At 46.5% G+C, this 20,945-nt stretch overlaps 1 protein-coding gene and 1 long non-coding RNA gene across 3 annotated transcripts in view; one reads left to right on the top strand and one right to left on the bottom strand.

Moving 5' to 3' along the window:
• Nucleotides 1–3,490, bottom strand: part of PRAG1 (PEAK1 related, kinase-activating pseudokinase 1) — a 48,746-nt gene extending 45,256 nt beyond the window's left edge. The window contains exon 1 of one of the 2 annotated variants that reach the window (XM_027122734.1): nucleotides 3,344–3,490. The gene's annotated coding sequence lies outside the window, so the exon portion shown is untranslated. The remainder of the gene's footprint in view (nucleotides 1–3,343) is intronic. The other variant, XM_027122736.1, reaches the window with a different exon arrangement.
• A 221-nt stretch (nucleotides 3,491–3,711) lies between these two features.
• The window catches only part of LOC113628811 (uncharacterized), a 169,887-nt gene continuing 152,653 nt past the window's right edge, over nucleotides 3,712–20,945 (top strand). Inside the window, exons 1-2 of the long non-coding RNA XR_003436255.1 lie at nucleotides 3,712–3,811; nucleotides 11,480–11,587. This is a non-coding gene — a long non-coding RNA (uncharacterized LOC113628811). The remainder of the gene's footprint in view (nucleotides 3,812–11,479; nucleotides 11,588–20,945) is intronic.

A 20,945-nucleotide genomic window follows, 5' to 3' on the forward strand; every position in this document is an offset into this window, starting at 1 on the left:
AGTAAATTCACCATTGAGGGGGAACTCGAAGGGTTGCAGATTTTAACCAGTTAACCTGAATAACATCCATCAGGTAGCTGTCATCCCCATTTTACAGATGGGAAAAGAACGGCAGCGACATCAACTAAGACTTGGCCACAGACACAGAGAGTTCGGGGGTTCTTGAAAAAGAAGCCAACTTTGCGGGCAGCTCCTCATTATCACCTCACTCATCACCTCATTCTTTATACTGAGTTGCTGCCATTATCTGTTTGCTGCTTTTGCTCTTCTTTCCTCATTTAAATGAACTGACTTCCTCAAAAGGAGAGCGTTCAGGAGAAAATCGTCCTGAAGAATCTACAGTGAACATACTCTCATTAAACAGGGAGGGTTTGGCCCTGGGATCTGCTTTCCATTTTCCTCCCACGAGACCTGGCTCTGAGGTTGATGCTGTCCATACCGTCAACAGGACTAACCAGGTGGAATGAGCCAGGAGCCCCAAAGATCATTCCAGAATCTCTGTGGGAAGAGCTCTCTTTCTGGTCTCCCACACTCACAGAGAGGGGTGCCTATTCAACAAGAGCTGAAGCTATATTGGCCTCTTTTCCCTCCAAAGTTAACCAGGAAGCCCACCGCATCATCTTTAAGCTAAATGAACTCTCTGAAATAAAAGACAAGTATTTGTCTTTTAGTTTGTGACCGTTGTTAGGATTCACGCATCAAGATGATTGCAAGTTGGGTTCTCCTCCTCCTGCTACACCCAAGTTGCAGGTTCATTCCCTGCCAAGTTCCCAGAACAGGTCACTAAGCTTCAACGGGCAGAGGAGAGCAAGGATTTTTCTTTCTCCTACAATCCCAGGCCACGGAGAGCTCTAGGCTCTGCTGCTAGATTGTGGAAAGAGGAAAAAGTGGAGGAGGTGCTCTGGTGTTCAGTAAGGCAAATCTCCATACCCCTGCCCCGAGGTGAGGAGAAAGTCCTTTCCTGGGGTTCCTGGCCCCCCTCTCCTACTGCAGGCAGAGGCTCCCACGCCCCAGGTGGGATGGAAGGCGAGAGCTTGGGAATCGGTTCTGTGTGGGCTCAGCTCCTTCCTGCAGCTCCTCACAGGGCTGGGCTATCTGAGGACCGGGGCGGGGGGGGGGGCATCCTACAGATTAGCAAAGCAGCCGCTTGGGGTAGCCACGCCTCATCTCCTGCTCAACAGGCAACTGACCCACGCTTGTCATGGTTGCTTGGTGCCGGAGGTTCCCCTCCTGTGCCGCAGATGGCCCACTCCAGCCCTGGGACTTTTGGTAGGCTCTGGATTACCAACGTTCGGGAAGCTTCCAGAACCCCTCCCCAGTTCATGAGCACTCTCCTTGCTCCCATCCTCAGCTCTGAAATTCTCTGACGGTGAGTACAACTTCTACCACAGACTGGAGAGGTTTTTCAGGAAAAAAGAATGAAGATGAGAACAGAATAAAGCCCTGAGCTCCTCTCCATCGCTGACTCATTACACATCCTGTTAAAACTGGTTTCTCAGTCACAGCAAACAGAATCTATCACTACATCAAGCCAGAAAGGATTCTCTGTCTAGAGAGGTTCTGTGCTTGGAATTATATCCAATTTGTTTTAAGTAAAAGACAGTGGAAAACTCAAGTGGCACTCACAAAGCAGGAGCCCTGCCTGCCTGCCAGTGCCAGCTCTCCACAGCCTGGGAATGGCACCTTTCCAGCCCACATTCCTTGCCTCCGAGGGGAGGTAGCCCCCAGAATTATGCAAATTCCTCCATTTCAGTGGGAGGCAGCGGTGTAAGATTAGAAAAAGATCTCAGCATTCTTTCTGATCCAAGTCATGATAAAATATCTTTGCCTCTGCAAACTTCTGCACCAGATTTGTGGCTAAAGTGTGCAAGATCGAAGCTGTCAGACACACACCCACCCCACTGGAAAAAGAATCCGAAGAATGGTGACCAGATCCATAAAATGAAATCTCTGGGCTCCAAGTGCCCCTCATACTTGCATGGAAAGTTGCTCACACCTTACCCTGAAGTGACAGAACTCCAGGAAATATTCATCTAAAAAAAATTATCTACATTACAGTTAGATGAATGCAACACCGGAAAAGAGAACTATTTATGAAAGTGTTTGTCTGGATTTCAACACTCCATTGACAGAGGTTGCCCCGGCAGAAAGGAGAAAGTGACAGTCTTACCTCCCCTCTCCCCCCGCACACACAGAGGGTAAGTCATGATATTCACTCAACTTTTAATTTTCTTTTTTCATTCTCCAGGGCAATGTAATCTAATCTCAGCAGTAGGAATGTGGTTTCTGTGGGTTAGACCCATTAGTCTAAACCAGTAAGGAAGATACCCGCGTTCCACAAGACCCCATGATAGCGAAATAACCGCACAGTTTCCCAGTGCTTCCTGTCAAATTTCCGGCTCAAAAAGGGAAGGGGTTGTTAAGGACAGTTCAGGCCAATGGTCCATAGGGCCTTCCCAACCTGACTCTGGGCTGGACGCCTTGCAAAACTCCTCCCTCCTAGACCTTTGGGCTTTGCTATCGGCTCTGCAAAGCCATGTGCTTGCTGGCTGAGCTTCACCTGAGAGAAACATACAGAGCCGGCCCTGCCTCCATTCTCAGTGGAGAGGTTCTGTTTTCTAAGAGAGAGAGAGAGAGAGAGAGAGAGAGAGAGAGAGGGAAAGAGAGAGAGTGTGTGTGTGTGTGTGTGTGTGTGTGTGTGTGTGTCTGGGGAAGCGGCAGCACAAGCAAAGGTTAACAACGTGCCCACAGTAGCCTTTCAGAGGGCTCTGCCACGGCTCAAGAAGAAGGCATCGTCTCGTTCCCCTTGGAGACCCCCAGGCTGGCATCCAACTCGGGGCTGCCTAAGAGGCAACTACTAACTTGGGGCCCCAAAGCATCACCCCCGGGGTCCTGGTCCGAGGCGCGCGGGCGGTCTCTCCCTCTCTGCTCCTTTGACAATCCTGCGGCCGCGGAAAGGCAGTCTCCACAATAGCAATCCCCAAAGCGCTCCGGTCTCCTGCCCCAAACCCAGCAGCCAGACCAGCGAGACCAGCAGAACAGTCGGTTCCCTTGCCGGAACTCGGAGGAAAGTTTCCCCGTTCGAAAGAGCGCGATTCTCGAATGAATCGAAAACACCCCTCCGGCTCCCCGGTCCTCCGGGATCGGCGCCTCCACCTCGGGCGCAACCCGGGGCGCACGCGGTCCGGACGCTCCACCCTCCCCCAGCGGCCGCCTGTCACTCCGGGGGACGCCGACTGGGGTCGCCCGCTCGGTAACAGCCGCGCTCCCCCGGAGCTTCCCTCTGCGCCCACGTTTGCCAAACAAAAAGAGGCAGGCTTTGGAGAAGGCGCCGCGGGCTCACCTCGGGGCCGCGCTCCCCCGGCCTCGCCGCTGGTCTCCGAGCCGCCAGCCGCCCCGCCGAGCGCCTCGGAGCATTGTTTGGAGAGTGTGTGCGCGCGGTCCGTGCCCGGCCGCGGGCGGTGTCGTCTGCCTGGGCCCGGCGGCCGGGTGGCAGCTGCGAGCGCGGCTCCGCCCCCTCCGCCTGCGGTGGCGCCGCCCGCCCAGCCTCAGCCGCACCTCCGGAATCCCTGCCGCCGCCCCGCGCCCCCCGCCGGCGGGCGCGCTCCCTGGCCCCTGATTCCTCCCGGAGATCCACGCCCCGCCCCTCCCTCACGCTCCCGACGGAGGCTCCGCCCCCAGCCCGAGACTTGGAGGCGTCCGACCCCCGAGCGAGCGCCCTTTTCCACCCCTCTCCAAGGAGGGCCCGAGGGGTTCTGCAGGGGCGAGTTTCGGTGTCTAAAGCCTTCCTTTTCCCATGATGTGCGCATAGGTATGTAGTTGTCTTGCGTCCTTTCATCCTGCCTGCTCTGAGAGACCCTGAGAGGACCAGAGAGGCGTGGAGTGTACAGCCCCAGAGCTGGAGGGGCGTGCGGGGCGGGGAAGGAAAGCGAGGGGTCCGGAGGGGAATGATGAGGTCAGGACCGAGACGCGTTCCGAAAGCTGCGTGGGCACCGAGATTGTCATGACTTTTGCAGGTAGGAGGAGGCTGACGCACGACCCAGCCGGACTGGGAGTCCTGACAGCGGATTCTGGGTCCTGCTCAGTCCCTCGACTGAGGCCTCAGGCAAATGGCTTAACCCCCTTGAACTTTAGTTTTCTGAAAGAGGAATACAACGGTTAGAGTGGAAAGAGCTGGTCTTCCTCCACACTGGGAAAGTGAGGGCTTTCGCAGGCCAGTATTACACCTGTGTTTACACCGTTTCCAGTAAGTGACTCATTCACTGAGATAGAATGAGTTCGAGATAGTCCTCCGGCTAAAAATCTTTTAACCGAGAGTATGACAGCCTACGACCCAGTCAGTGCCCTCCCTTTCTCCTGCTGCCTGCAACAGGCTTGCACCTTGACCTGGGTGTTTCCTCAAGGAGCCCGCACCAAGGTCACCACCTGGCGCCGGCCTGGTTGGGGGGAATTCGCGAAGACCCCAGAAAAACACTTGTGGCCTTCTCTCTGCTCCTTCCTCCTTCGCAGAGAGGCAGTGTATAGTAACTCCAGCGGGAGTCCTCCGCCAGGCAGCCCACCACGATGCGCCTGTGAGTCTCCACGCAGCTCAGAGCAGGAAATCTGGTTCTCCTTGAGATTCCTGCGTTCTCTTAGCGATCCGCCGGTGACGGAGCAGGAATGGGGGGTGGGATGAGGGTGGGGAGAAGACATGTATTTGAGGTTTGGTTTCTGTGTGAGAAAAAGAGAAAGTTAGAAAGGATATTTAAAAAAATACTTCCTGTGCTCCAATGTCACTGATTTCTCCTGAGTATGAGTAGAACTGGGGAGAAGGTTTAGAGGGAGGAAAGTAGGTTAAATACCTACCCTGTGCCAAACAACCCCATGCGAGGAACATCATCCCCATTTCACAGAGAAGAAGACCAGGGCGCAGGGGGTCACGTCATTTGCCAGGGCCCATCAGCTGAAAAGTGGTCCTGGGGTTGGAACCAAGAGCTGTCTGACTCCTCTGATGGGCAGTTCCACTCTGCCACTCTGCCCTCCGCTAGTACTGGTTGTCCAGCTCTATTTTTCTTTCTTCTCGAAGTGAAGGGAAACCATTTGAACAAACATGGAAGGAAAACTCCGTTTAGGCTCCATCATCATCCAACAAAACTGAAGGGTCAATCCCACTCATTTACAGAGAGACCAGGAGGGGAAGGTGTTGATAAGCAGGTAGGGACAAAGTGGGTGTCGCTAGAGAAATCCAAAAATGACATCAGGAGGTGCATGCAATTCAGTTACAACCGAAGAGGGCAAACCCGGGTGTTTGACAAGTTCCTAGTTCCCATGATTCAGGTGGGATATCTCCGTTCTTCCTCTGTAAAGCCTGGTGGGGACACCCACCCCGCGGAATGGAGCATACAGGAGGCACTCGCGTTCCCACATTGTTCCTTCTCTTTACTTAGTTTGTCTTTAATATATTAACAGGCTAAAGAACGTAATTATAAGAAGCAAAGGCTTAGTATAAGATTGGCGGTTCTGTGGCATGGTACAGCAATTGAATGGTTAATTCAGTCTTGCAAAATAAACTGTTTTCAAGCGTTTTGCTGCGCTCACACGAAGTAAATGCATTATACTGTAGTTGCTGACATATAAAGTGCATCTTTTAATGCCAGCGACATGGCCTTAAAACTGGCTTCATCTTGCCTAATGAAAAGAATAAAAAAATACTTCAAAAGAGTTGCTTAGATCCACACAAAATACCCATTATCTTATGCAGTGCTCCACCAGTGACTGTTAAGTATGTTGTCTCCTCAGTGAAGCTACAGTAAGCTCATGCATTTTAATAAACAATTCTTGCTTGAACTTCCAAAATTCACCCTGCAATGCAGTGCAATTAGTGTATACACAGCATTCTGCGTCTACCCGCTTATCAGTTCATTTTCACGACATTTTTAACTGCAGGGCTTGGCTTCCCAGATACAGATCAGACCTCCAAGAAGAGTGATTCCCTTCAGGGTTTTAGTCCTGGAGCACCATTCTGTACAAGAGAGCAGTTAAATTTGGGGAAATTAAGACAAAGTCTGGGGCAGGTGGTGCTTTGAGGTAAATAGGGTAAAGTAATTTGGAATTAGAAAGGCAAAAAGGTAGGATTAAATTATACAGAGAAAATAATGCTAGCTGGGGTACTTGAGGAGTTAGCATGAAGATTGGACCAAAATAATCCAAGCCTGTATCTCCCTAGCTGGAGAAGAGACCTCAAATGATAGAGAGGTGTTCAATTTTAGTCAACAAACATTTATCGAGTGCCTTCTCCTTATGAAGCACAGGATGAGGGAATATAGGGGGAAAAAGAAAGATGAAAAAAAGACAGAATAAAAGCTCTATGAGAGGAAGATAAGCTAGGAGCAGTGAGGATTCAAAGGAGGAAAAGATAAAACCGCAAGAAGTGGTTTCAGGGAGGAAGGGGCTTTGTAGGATGAGAAGGATTATAATTTGTGGACAGTGGGGACTTTCCAGACGGAGAGAGTGGTATCCGCAAAGGAATGGACGTGGGCGAGGCAGAAGACTTTTTGAGAGATTTCTTATCCAGTCTGGCTGGAGCATGATTATTGGAGACAAGCCTGGAAATGGCGTGGGGCACTAGGCAGGAAAGGCTTGCTTTCTAAGTGAGCCAGCGGGAGAGGATTGACATTTCTCATCAGCTGGATGATGCTCTCCAAGTTAGTTTTTCATTTGCTCTGTCCGGATCTTATATCTCAGGTGGATTAGGAAGTGGGAGAAGAAACTGGAGACAAGGAGACTGGCTTAGAGTTTCTAACCCTGGTCCAGATGGGAGGTCAGGGCTTGATAAGGGACATAAGCAGGGGCAATGGAAAGGATGGATGTTGGAGGGAGGGCTTTGAAAGACATCAAGAGGGAGATGTGGGAACTGGATGCTTCCTGATCACTGTGAGCAGTGAGGTCTTAACTACTCGTGGCTTACAGGATGGGGTGCTTCCTCTGTGTCAGGCCCTGTGTGCTACATGGTTTACGTACTTTCACTTAAACTGAACAGGAACTCTGAGGTCCGTGCTGTTGCTGAGGGAGAGGAGGGAATCAAAGATAACCAACAGAACTTCCGCTTCAAGAGACTGGTAGAAAGATGATGTCATTAGTACAAATAAGGAAGTCAGAGGATTTCGTTTGTGGTCTCTGGAGTCTGAAGTGTATGCAGCCATCTGGTGAATGAAGTTCTCCTGCCAGAGTGGTGTCTGGAGCCAGAGGAAAAATGAAAGAGCTTGGAGGGGTGGGTGAGGAAGGAGCAAAGATGAGGCGAAGAGAGACATGGTGATCTAGAAGGCTATGCGTGAAACAGAGGCGCTCTCTTCCAGACCTTGTGTAATCCGGAGGTCTCTTGGAGAGGATGGAGGAAGCATTGTCAAGGGAATTCCAGGTTTCTGCTAATTGCATGAGGTGGGGTGTGTTCAAGACCAGCTTAAACTCTTAGTTACCTTGCTTATATCAGCAGGTGTTTCCAGCAGACCCCATGGAAGAAGTAGATCAAATGGGAGCACAGATGGGATGGGAAAGGCCGGCTTGACAGGGATGCAAGTCGGGAAAAGGCGGATTTAGCAAGGGGAGGAGGATGACGGCAGGTGAGAGAGGATGAAACTCCTGGAAGCCATGGGTGTGTGCCGGGCTGCCTTGGTGGCATCTGGAGTCCCAGAGCCATCATGAAGGGGATTGCCAGGGTAAGGAGAGAAGGAAAAAGGTCTTCTGAAAGTTTGCTGTGAGGAGCCCTTCTGGGTTCCCTCTGTCCTGCGAGAAGATGGTATTCTCAGCCAGCCAGTAAAGGTTCCTAGGCGTACACGGCCCCACTCCTCTTTCTTTTTCCTTCCAAGTGATAATCAGCTCTTTAAGTTGCCAACCCTCAATTCTCTCTTCCTTCTCGAAGGTGTGGAAACTCAATCTGATCAGTTAATCCTGGTCCTGTGGTTATGGCATCACATCCTTGTGTCCCAACTTTTTTTTTTTTAAACCATTCCCAACATCCCGTTCTTCCCTGTCTTTAGTCCCAGGCAGTGCTACCCAGGATAAGCCATGTTAAATAATTTACATTATTTTATCCCAAGCACTGAATAGATTCCCCCCTCCAAACTGAAAGCTATTATTTAAATAACTGCAGATGTCAGAATCTCAACCCACATGGGACTGAAAGCCTAGGGTTCGATGTTACGATGTTACGATGTTTCTTTGTGCGCAAGTGCCGTAGAACTCAGATGTCAGGTGTTGAAGAAGGAAAACACTTTTCTCCCCTTTTATAATATAATTACAGTGAGATGTGTATTCAGTGACAGATACCTTATTGCAAACCTCATTTTTTCCCAAAATGTTACTGTTATGGATTGACTTGTGTTCCCCTACCACCCCTCCCCGCAAAAAGATATATTGAAGTCTTAACCCCCAGTACCCCCAATAAGGTCAGATGTGACCTTATTTGGAAGTAGGGTCTTTACAGATGTAACCAAGTCTAAATAAGGTCATTAGGGTGGGTCCTAACCCAGTATGACTGGTGTCCTTATAAAAGGGGGAAATTTTGACCCAGAGACAGACACACAGAGGGAGGACAGTGTAAAGACGCAACGAGAGAAAGGCCGTGTGGGTAAAGTGATGCATTTACTAGCCGAGGAAGGCCGAAGATTGCCAGTGCACCCCAGGAGCTGAAAGACACAAGGAAGGATTCTTCCCTGAAGCTGTCAAAGAGAGCTTGGCCCCTGCGACACCTTGATTTGGGACCTCTAGCCTCCAGCACTGTGAGACAATAAAGTTCTGTTGTTGTGAGCCACCCAGTTTTTGGTATGGCCAGCCCTCTGTTTCTAAGCCTTCAGATCCACAGCTGGTTGACTCCAAGGATGTGAAACCCAAGGATACAGGAGGCTGACTGTATTCCTTGAACCACCTCATTTTATATAAGGGACTTGAGCATCTGTGGATTTGGGTATGCGGGGCACTCCTGGAACCAATCCCCCACGGATACCTAGGGACGACTGTACTTTGTTAGAGCAACCCTAGGAAACTAATGTAGTTCCTAAAATAAAAATGTTCCAATGAGTGATATACACTACAGCTTCTAGACAGATGATTGATAGTTTTCAAAAATCAAGAACATGACCTACAGAGGCATGTTAATTAATGCCCACCATGAATGTAATGCCAGACAGTTCACTAGAATAAGAAAGTCAGAGTGTCCCTTCATTCAACCTGCCCGAGGAAGAAAAAGGTCATTCTTTCATCTGTAGCTCCCTCTTTCTCCAGTTTTAAGGTCCATGGTTAGGGGAAAGTCCCAGTTCCTTAATTGAGTTTGTATTTGCATGGTTGAGAAACTCTTTACCTCCACACCCAGGCAGTGTGCATTAAGTATCTCGAAGCCCATCAAGGGATTGTTCTGGGTCCACAGACACATCCAGAGATGCCCTTAATGGACCTTAGAAGTCATCTTGGCCTAATCCTTCACTGACAAATGGGGGCCCTGAGGCTCTAGATGACCAATGTGACTTGCCCAAGGTCTCATAGAACATTTCATAATACTTCTTCTGAGCTTTCAAGGTTGTTTGATTTTAATGTGAACTCAGCTGTGAGTTAAGGATGTGAAAATGAGAACTATTTGAAGAATTAATTCATCACGCCCACTGCTTGGCTTTCTGACTGAGCTGGGGTCAGAGTTGAAAAGCAGCAGAACATTTTACATTGGGAAGGTCACAAAGGAAAAACAAACCCATTTGAAAGATGTGTTTACTTACCCTCAAGCAGACCTCCTGATGGCGCAGCCACTTTGGAAGACAGTCTGACAGTTTCTTAAAAAGTTAACTGTAAACTTGTCATATGGCCCAGTAATTCCACCCTCAGATATCTACCCAAGAGAAATGAAAATATGTCCACACAACAACTTGCATACCAATGTTCATACAACATTATTCATAATAGTTAAAGAGGGAAACAACCCAGATGTCCATCAACTGGTCAATGGATAAGCAATATGTGATATATCTGTATAATGTAATACTATTCAGTAATAAAAAAGAATGAAATAGTGATACATGTGGCAACACAGATGGACCTCAGAAACATGCTAAGTACTAAGTGAAAGAAGCCAGACTCAAAAGACAACTTAATGTATGATTCCAGTTCTGTGAAATATCCAGGGGCTTCCCTGGTGGCACAGTGGTTAAGCATCCGCCTGCCAATGCAGGGGACACGGGTTTGAGCCCTAGTCTGGGAAGATCCCACGTGCCGCGGAGCAGCTAAGCCCGTGCGCTGCAACTACTGAGCCTGTGCTGTAGAGCCTGCGAGACACAACTACTGAGCCCACGTGTCACAGCTACTGAAGCCTGCATGCCTAGAGCCCATGCTCCGCAACAAGAGAAGCCACTGCAATGAGAAGCCTGCACACCGCAACGAGGAGTGGCCCCTGCTCGCCGCAACTAGAGAAAGCCTGTGCGCAGCAACAAAGACCCAATGCAGCCTACAAGAAAAAAAAGAAAAAAAAAAAAGAAATATCCAAAAAAGGCAACTTTTCAGAGACAGAAAGTAGATCAGTTGTTGCCTAGGGCTGGAGGTGGGAAAGGGGTTGGGGAGTGAGGATGAACTGTAAATGGCCATGGGGGGGATCTTATTGAGATGATGAAAATGTTCTAAAACCAGATTGTGATGATGATTGAACAACTTGACAAGTTTACTAAAAATTATTGAGTAGCACGCTAAAAATTGTTGCACTTTATCGTATATAAATTATACATCAATAAAGTTGTTTATAAAAAGAGAAAGATGGAATAGTATTCAGCCTTAAAAAGGAAGGAAATTTTGACACATGCTACAACACAGATAAACCTCGAGGGCATTAGGGCAAATGAAGTCAGCCAAGAGGACAATTGCTGTCTGATTTCACCTAGGTACCTAGAGTAGTCAAAGTCATGGGGACAGAAAGGAGAATGGTGGTTGCCAGGGCTTTTGGGAAGGGGGAGTGGGGAATTATTGTTTAATGGATGCAGTTTCAGTTTGGGAAGATGGAGTTCTGGAGATGGATGGTGGTGATGGCTGTACAACAATGTGAATGTCCTAATGCCATGGCATCGCACACTTAGAAAAAGTTATAACAGTAAATTTTATGTTACATATATTTTATCACAATTAGAGAGATCACCCGTGTCCCTGTGAGAGAACTGCCTGAGTGTGAAAGATGAAGCAGGTCTGAGAAATCTCACGTATCTTTAGGTCAGTGAGCCTTAGTCATTCAGAAGGCCATCTGGTTTAAACTCCTGTAGCAGGTAGATGGATCCATAATTCTCTAACATCACAGAAACTCCAGGCTGATTGCTGCCTGATAAATCAGGTCAGGGTTGAGAAAACATCACATGCTTTACTGTGGTTCAGCAGTTGCTTCCCCCTCGTCTTTCCCAAGGCAGCTTCGGTTTCGGTTTTACTAGGTCAGTAGGCTTCCCGAGTGTCCTGACCTCTGTGTTGTTGTTGACTTTGACAGGAAGCCTTCTGTGTAACCTTACCTCTGAGACCTAGTTATCAGTTGCCCAAACCCAGCCATAAGGATGTCATTCCATGGACCATATCTTAGAGGTTTTCACTTACAAAGGTAAGCCGGTGCTCTAAATCAATTTTTCCTGAGGATTTTTTCAGCGGTAGAATAAAAGGTTTCTATTTATCTAAAAAGAACATGTCATTTGCCATCTGTTGTAAAGTTGTCTAAACCTCTTGAAAAACTGTTTCCTTTGGTTAGTCACCCTTGAAGTGAGGTGGCCTTTTCTCTTTCCCTTCTTTTTTTTTTTCCTTAGCTTCTCTTTTTTTAAAAATTTTTTTTTTTTGCGGTACACGGGCCTCTCACTGCTGTGGCCTCTCCCGCTGCGGAGCACAGGCTCCAGACACACAGGCTCAGCGGCCATGGCTCACGGGCCCTGCCGCTCCGGGGCATGTGGGATCTTCCTGGACCGGGGCACGAACCCGTGTCCCCTGCATTGGCAGGCGGACTCTCAACCACTGCGCCACCAGGGGAAGCCCTTCTTAGCTTTTCATAGAAAATATACCACAAAAGGATCTCAAGACAATTTTTGGACACAGAGCATTTTAGCAATAAACAGCCTTGGCCCTTTGCAGGAGTAAAATCCCATTTTAATACAGCACAAGGGACGCTGGAGAGAGGTCTTATTTCTCTCTGCGGTACACCACATGGTGAAACCAAAAAAAAGACTTTAACTTGCTCCCTCCTTTCAGGTTTCTGAGTGCATGCACTCAGTCCAGAGACGTATGTTGCTTGGTTTCTGCATGGGGTGGGGTGGGGTGGGGTGACATGGGGGAGCAAATAAACCTCCCCTGTAGGACCTGCAGGTACCCTGTAGCCTCCTTCAATTTCAGGTCCACAGTACATAACTGACACAGAGTATCTATCTATGCCAACCCCTGCACCTTCTACAAACACTGACTCTTATTAGTAAATTACCTCTTCCCAAGTCATAATGTCACAGAATTAACATTCTCCTTTTGCATCTCTGTCAAGTAGTAGGGGGAGGACTTGCCTAGGCAGACCAGTTAATAATCAAGTGTAGAAGATTGGAGGGAAAAAACCACGATTAATTTGGTCTTCCAGAGCCTCTGTATAAAACTCCCAGAAAGCGTCGCGTGCAGTGTCACCAGTGCGGCACTTTGTGGAGCCGGGATGATCAGCGCACTCCTGGCTGGTGCTGACATATAATAATTGTGGCCGAGAGGCTCCTGGAGGGACACTTGGTGGAGTATCCAGTGACCACAGAATGTAGCCGATTCAACAAGCTTTGCAGTGACCAGTGAATGGGGAAAGGGGGGGCATCATAGCTAGAAGAGAGAGCAGAGCAAAAGCTTGAGCTGATTTACTGGAAAGCCCCAGGCCTTGTTAAGGAATCTTTATGATAATAGCTCTTTTGACTGGCCGTTCTGTTTCTTCCCTTTCAGAAGTAGCAATGGTGGTTGGCTGGGAAAGATGTGGAGAGAGCAGGGTAGGAAGGGGGTCAGAAGACACGTGACAGGGCTGATTAACAAGTAGTCTTTGTGAGCATTGGCCAGGGGACACCTGCAGCTCTTCCAGACATGCCTGCCCAGTAGGGGTGGTTTGAATGAGAAAACAGCTTCCCAAAAGATGTAACACAAGAGCATAAAAGGAAAAGAAAACTGTGCATTTGTGAGATGAGGGAATTGTAGAGTTTTATCTCTGATTCTCCTTTAAATAAACCTTTTACTATCTAATACTCTCACCCGTAGGTCAGGGCTCACCAGATGACGAGAGAGAGGACTCATTACCAGGGCTCCAAGCTGGTGTTTTGCTCAAAAAGGAATTTGCTTTCAAACAGACATGTATTCACTAATCTCTTTTCTTAAAAAAAATAAAAAATAAAACAAACACAAAATCTCTTCCAACTCAGCTGACTAAGTCTGAGTGGGGATGACAGCAGCATTCACTGGCGTGATCCCACAGAGCAAGTGTCCAGGATGAAAATAAATGTGACTTTTCCTATCAGGGCACAGTGGTGCTTTGTTTGCAATTCAATTAAAGAACAGGCGTTACAATGCTCTTGTGTGACAGAGGAGATAATAAAGAGATCCACATCTTTGGGGCTGAAATTCAGCTAAACCTGTGCTTGACAGATTGGAATCAGTATCTTCAGAGAGCCAGAAGGGGACAGTCCTTGGTTTCCAAGGGGCTATACTTGGGGGAGGGGGGAGAAGCAAAAGAAAAAATCCTCATACCTTCCATGTTCAACCAGCTTAGCCCAGATGTATTCTAGGTGGTTGTTTCTCAAATTTATTGATATTTTCCATAGCTAATAGAGCCTTGATGAATATCAATTGTGTGATCATATTGTGAGATATTAATTCATCTTTCGGTCTGTCTATCTCTCTCTCTCCCCCCCTATTGAAATGCTAAGTCGCCAAATAAGGTCATCACTTAAGTTTGGTTTTAGCAGGACTTGGAAGGAATTAAGTGAGGTGTCATCACTGTCACCTTTGGAAAAGCTTTCCTGACTGTGGAAGCTGAGTTGGATGTCCCTTCTTGGCATTTTCACTGGCTTCAGTTTCCTTGTCTGTAAAACATAATTAGTGATACCTTCCTTGGGAGGTTGTTTTGAAAATTAAGTAAGCTAAGTTATGTAAAATGCCTAGTTCAGAACCTGGTGTCTTAGCCCATTCAGGCTGCTATAACAAAGTACCAGAGACCAGTGACTTACAAGCAGAAAACATTTCTCAGCGTTCTGGAATCTGAGAAGTTTGAGATCAAGACACTGGCAGATTCAGAGTCTGGTGAGAGCTCACTTCCTGGGTCATAGAAGGCTGTCTTTTTGCAGTGTCCTCACGTGGTGGAAGGGGTGAGGGAGCTCTCTGGGGTCTCTTCTATAAAGGCACTAATCCCATTCATGAGGGCTCCACCTTCATGACCTAATCATTCCCAAAGAGCCCCCCATCTCCTGGTACTCTCACCTTGGGGGTTGGGTTTCAATACATGAATCTGGGGGGGACCCAAACAATCAATCTGTAGCACCTGGCAGGCACTCTCAGTAATCGATGGGCATTGTTAGAGCATGCATCAGAAAGCTAAATCCATTCATTTACTCATTTGGCGTGCTTTTTTTTTTTTTTTTGAGGACACACCTTGTACTAGGCGCTAAGCAAGCCCCTGATGATAACAGCAATGAGCCCAACAGATATGCTTTCTGACTTTCTGAATTGGACAGTATAATGGAGGGGAGAGGGGTAGGCAATGGGAGAGCCAAACAGGACCATGCACTTTTGATGACAAATTGTGACAGGTGCTCTGAACGGACAGTGCTTTGTAAGGTCACAGTGCAGGAGAACTCCATCATCTAGGGAGTCAAAGAAGTCTTCCTTTTGAATGGACTTTGTTGCCGAGTTTGCAAGGATAAGGGTTTGACGTGGAGGGTGGGACATGAGACGGAAGCAGGATGTGAGAAAGGGTATCTGTTCTGTTGTGGTTTAATTTCATACAGTGGGAGGATCAGGAGATTTATTGATGTGAACTTAGAAGACTAAATTCCTCCAGTGCCTTTTCTGGCATGAGTTGCTGTCCTCTGGTATCACAGGGATGTGTATGAAGGGAACACAGACAATGCAAGGGAGACGGTTTAGGGGTCTGCGGGGAAGGCACCTGGCTGGCAAATAGGAAGGAGCCAATAGGATCGTGGAGTTAACACAGGGAACACCGGGCTGAGAGGCAGGAGAGTTAGATCTTGTCCCCAGCTAGCAGGTGTAGTATACAGATGAGAAAGCTGGGCTTCAAGAATATTGTGTATTTACCCAGGATATACACCTGACAGGTGGTAAAACTTAAACTACAATCCAGGCCTTTTTATTCCAGGTCTCTTGACTGTACCACAAATGGAAGGATTTGAGAAAATAATCGCTGAGGTCCCTTCCAGGTTTAAAGTTCAATATTATGAATGATCCCCATGGTACTTCCTCAATAGTAAAGAGAAAAAAAACAAAAAAGAAAGAAAAGGAGGAAAGGTAAGGTCAACAAGGATGGAAGGAAGGAAGGAAGGATGGAAGGAAGGGAGGAAAGAAAGAAAAAGAAAGAAAGAAAGAGAGAAAAGAAATGAGATGAAGACCCACAGAGACAGACAAAAAAGAAAAAGAGAAAGGAAAAGAGAAAAGAAAAAAATCTTAAATTTTATCTATGATTTTTCTACTTTGGAATATGTCCAACTTAATCATTTATAGAGCCGTTAAAGTCCACATCAGAGCACTTGCCAACTGAGTGTTCTGTCTCCAGCCCACCGTCAGGGCACTCACTAGGATGGATGTGAGACTTCCCTGCCATGTTATCATAATGTTTATTCCAGCCAATGCTTGATTATCTGTGCCAAACACAGGGCAAGCCATGGAGACACGAAGCCCTGAGAGAGTTCACACGGTTCTGAGTCATTAGCTCCAGTATCCTCGCAGCTCCAAAAGCGGCCAAGCTGGAGGTTTCTGCAGAGCTTCATTGCCTTAACCTCTTCCATGATATTGTGTTGAGCCTGTAGGTTCAGAAATGAGACATAACGCCAGGCAAAGAAACAATTTACTTTGCACCCAGGGCAGACAACAAGTTAAGTCACCTGGCCAAAATTAGGGTCTCGAAGGTAGGCAGTGCCTTGTCCTTTTATTTTTTACACCAAACCTCCTTTTGGCTACTCTAGGTATAAGGCAAATTTGCTTCTCCTCGAAGGCTTTTGGGCATTTCCTTTTTCCCTAAGCCATGGCGACCAGACACTGTTCTTCATGCCAATGTCTGCTTCACTGCCCTCCCCTGTCACACACACACAATTTTTCAGTTTACGCTTTTGTAAAAAATTTAAATGTGTTGCCAGTTAAACACAAAATCAAAGGCCCCAAGTTGTTTAGTTCTGTTTCTCTATTAGAAGAAAGGAATCATGATAAAAATTGTGCTTTGTGGTTCTAATGGAATTTAGATATGTTTTTAAACAAAATGGTGGTAAGAGACACCTATCTCCTCCTCACCAAAACCCCTCATTTTATAAAACAAGTGTTTAAAAAAGTTGGATCTATTTTTTTCTGTGGGATAGAAACTCAGGAGTGACATTGAAACTTGCTGTTAGTAATACATAGCAACAGCTCCCGGGCTCTCCGTGGTGTAGAAAGAGCAAGCTAATGACTAAAATTGAGATATTCTGACGTGATATAATACATAGACAAATAAATTGTCTCTAAAAACAGCGTATTAATAGCACTCTCATTTTTAACCAAAGTTACTGTAAAACAGAAGGATCTTCTCAACGCTTATCCCAAATTCCATTATTTAAGTATTTCCAAGGGCTGGAGGAATATCTAGAAATGTACAGACCAGAAAGTACAAGAGAGTCAAGAGAGAAAATAAGATCAGTTCTTCCTGACACACAAGCTACTTCAAAGGAAACTGGACATCTTTTAAGGAGCAAGGGACTGTCTTTTGGGGTCTAGGCCATCAGAAGACGGTTCTGTTCAGAAATGTCATCTGTGTGTCACGGAATCCCCAGTCTAAGATTTAACTCAAGACTGGCTACACTGGGTCATGTCATTGGAGAGTAACCTATGTTACTTTAGAAAAGATGTTTTTTTTTTTTTTTGGCCACGCAGCATGTGGGATCTTAGTTCCCCAACCAGGGATTGAACCCACACACACTGCATTGGAAGCACAGAGTCTTAACCACTGGACCACCAGGGATGTCCCAAGATATTGTGTTTTAAGAAAAGACATTATTGCCCTTTGTGATGCTAACCCTCTGTTCAGGATACAGACACATCCCTAGTTCCTCTTAATGACCTATGATGTGTGTATAAACTGTGAGTTTGTATTCACACTTTTGAATGTATATACATTTAGTCTGTATCTTTCAAGGTTATCAAGTTCAATAAGGTTTCCAACTACTTTGCAAAGTAATACTTTATTTTACTTTCTCCGAATGCTCTCATTTTCTGTCTCCAAAAGGTGATCCTACGTCCCCTTTGGGCTCCAGGGAAGCTGTTCATATTCTTTCACTATTTCTGCAAGATTTCTTTTTTTTTAATTAATTTATTTATTTAAAAATTAAAAAAAAAATTATTTTAGGGCTTCCCTGGTGTCGCAGTCGTTGGGAGTCCGCCTGCCGATGCAGGGGACACAGGTTTGTGCCCCAGTGTGGGAGGATCCCACATGCCGCGGAGCGGCTGGGCCCGTGGGCCATGGCCGCTGAGCCTGCGCGTCCGGAGCCTCTGCTCCACAGCAGGAGAGGCCACAACGGTGAGAGTCCCGCGTACCGCAAAAAAAAAAAAAATTATTTTATTTTGGGCTGCGTTGGGTCTTCGTTGCTGCGCGTGGGCTTTCTCTAGTTGTGGCGAGCGGGGGCTACCCTTCATTGCGGTGCGCGGGCTTCTCATCGCGGTGGCTTCTCTTGTGGCAGAGCACAGGCTCTAGGCGCACAGGCTTCAGTAGTTGCAGCACATGGGCCCAGTAGTTGTGGCACTCGGACTCTAGAGCACAGGCTCAGTAGTTGTGGCGTACGGGCTTAGTTACTCTGTGGCATGTGGGATCTTCCTGGGCCAGGGCTCTAACCCGTGTCCCCTGCATTGGCAGGCGGATTCTTAACCACTGCGCCAGCAGGGAAGTCCCTGCAAGTTTTTTTTTAAAATCTCTCTTGGTCTTGCCCTAAGTTTCAGTACACAAGTTCGTCCTAGACATGTCCCCTTAAATCTGTCATCATCGATGGAATGCGTTTACCCTACCAATGAGTTTTGTCTTCCATATTTTCTATTCTAATCAGTTCTAATTGTTCTACCCATAGAGTTCTTTCATACCACCCTCCCCAATCTAAATTCTGCTCATTCTCCAAAGTTCATCTTTAGGTCATTTCCCCAACTCCCCCCACCATGTCCTTTGCCTCTTAATCCAATCCACTCCAAACTCCCAACTACTCTACCATTTCTATCGGTCCCCTTCATGCCACCTCCAAGCCTCCTTTCATTGTTCTTAACCATTTTAGAGTTTTCTCTCTTGCTCTTGCCTTGACAGTGAGAGACCAAAGGCCAGATATCCCAATTTAGACTTGTTCTGTAGGAGGGAGCTTTGCATCTAGCAAGAGCCATACACTGCATTTTAGAGTCTTTAATGGTTTTTACCTGTCAATCTTTGTCAAGAAGATATTTAGTCTGTCCTCTTGCTAAGTTTATTCCCCACCTGGATCCCTTTTATTGCATCTATACAAACAAGGACACACCTATTATGACCGTGGAAACTGGTTATCTCAATGTGAAGCAGCAGGAAGGGGATTCAGCGGGTTATCATGCTGATAGATTAAGACTCTGCAGTCTTTAGAGCAGCTACAGACTTTATGGAGGTGTTTGACTGAAAATTTTATGGTATCTTTGGGTAGAAGAAGGGAAATAAATTGTGCTGAATCTGAGCATATCTGGCTCCTGAAGCACTCATTGCTCATTCCGAATTAACTCACTGGCCTTCTGGATTTTATATACTGTACAACCTCACAGGCTTGTCCTGCCACAGGCAGCATGATTGACCTTCAGGGTACTAATAAGGTCAGCATTTGCTGCCCTGGGCAGACCCACCATGCGTACTCGGTTCTCATCACCACTTTTCTGAGCCGGGGACCTCATCTTTTCCTTATGCAGTTTCTATCGTCATAAGCTCAGGGTTAAGCCAACAGCAACGTGATGTGTTACCAAAAAAAGTCAGTACAATCTTAGACTCATTGCAGCTTTGGGTGATGGCATCCTGGGCAGAGCTGACGTTCTAGCAGAGCCAAGAGTCTGGACACTGTTGATAAGGAACAGTTTAAAAGGCTGGAAGCTGTGTCACCCAGAAAAGAGGATGAGAGCGAGCAACAGGATTCTGTTTTTATCTCTACGGGTTGGGAGGTAATGTGGAAGTGGGACTTTGTTCATATGAAAGCTAGGACTAGTGAGGTTAAATTATAGGGAAGCTCCATAAGTTTAAAAATGGAAGGGATTGCATTGTAACTGGTGAGCACTCTCCTAACACTAGTCAGATGTAAGGACTTGCGGTCAGTGGTTAATCAAGATACTATGGAAGAGATGCCTGCATTACCTGAAACTAAAGAGACGCAAATCAGCTCTAACTCCAGCCTTCTTTGAATCTGTGATGGTTTCCAATTCATTTATGTCTTTCAAGAGACGTAGCACCTGAAACAAGTAAGACTCCAGATTTCGTATGGATGAAAAGATTTTATGCGAGGGCAGGATTGGGAGGGGGGAATGGGCAGGGGGAAGGTTTGTCCAATATTAATCTTGATGGTTTTGTTCTAGTAGGTCTATCTTGAAAACAGCAGTGGTCACTCACAAGGCAATACTAATTTTGTTCCCTCCTTCACAACCAGTACACAACTCAATACAGTCACCCCTTACTATTCATGGGGGATTGGTTCCAGGACCCCCATGGATACCAAAATCCACAGATGCTCAAGTCTCTTACATAAAACCCGGTAGTACCATCAGCTCTCTGTATCTGCGGGTTCCGCGTCTGCGAATTCAACCAATCTTGGATTGAATTTCGACTATAAGTACACCAGCATTTCAGGCATTCTAAAACCTCTAAAACTTTGAAAAATAATGTTTGGTTGCTTTTTCATGTCAATTTACAATGACTAGGAGTACCAAATAATTAGGCTTTGGGGGAATTATTCTTTGGAGAAAAAGTACCTTTTACTGAGTTGCTTTCATACATATATCACATTCAATCTCTAAAGTAATTCTACAAGGTAAGCATTTTTATTCCAATTTTACAGTTGATGGAGTTGGGGACTGCAGGCAACTTATTCAAGTTCACATGACCATAATGCTGCTGCGCTAGTCTTTGAATCTGGGCCTGTGTGATGCCACAGTCCTTTCACAGAATCCCATGGCTCTAATCATATATCCTGCATATTTTTGAAAGATGGAAGGCAATGTTTAGAGAAGCCTGTTACTTCTGAAAGACATGACTTGGCTTTACAAGGATGGAGGAGTATTTGCTTAGCGGGTGGGAACTCCAGCTCTGGCAATGCACTAGCATGGGTCTGAATATCAGCTCTTCCCTCTTAAGTCACTGAGTGCCCTTCAGCAAGTTCAATAACTTGTGTAGGTCTCTATCCTTATCTGAAAAATGGGAGTGCTAACAGTATCTTCCTCATAGGGCTGTTTTTAATAGTAAATGAAATAATATATGGAAAGCACCTAACACAGTGTGGACATGGTAAGTTTTAGCCATTGTGAGGAGTATACGGTTGACCCTTGAATGATACAAGTTGGAACAACACTGGTCTACTTATATGTGAACTTTTTTCTATAAATATATTGGAAGAATTTTTGGAGATTTGCAACAACTTGAAAAAACTTGGAGATGAACCGTGTAGCCTAGAAATATCGGTAAATACAGTACAGTATTGTAAATGTATTTTCTCTTCCTTATGAGGGATTTT

This window comes from Aethalodelphis obliquidens, unplaced genomic scaffold (genome assembly GCF_003676395.1).
Source record: "Aethalodelphis obliquidens isolate GAN/ISIS:26980383/991018 unplaced genomic scaffold, ASM367639v1 scaffold25, whole genome shotgun sequence".
NCBI classification, from domain to species: Eukaryota; Metazoa; Chordata; class Mammalia; order Artiodactyla; family Delphinidae; genus Aethalodelphis; species Aethalodelphis obliquidens.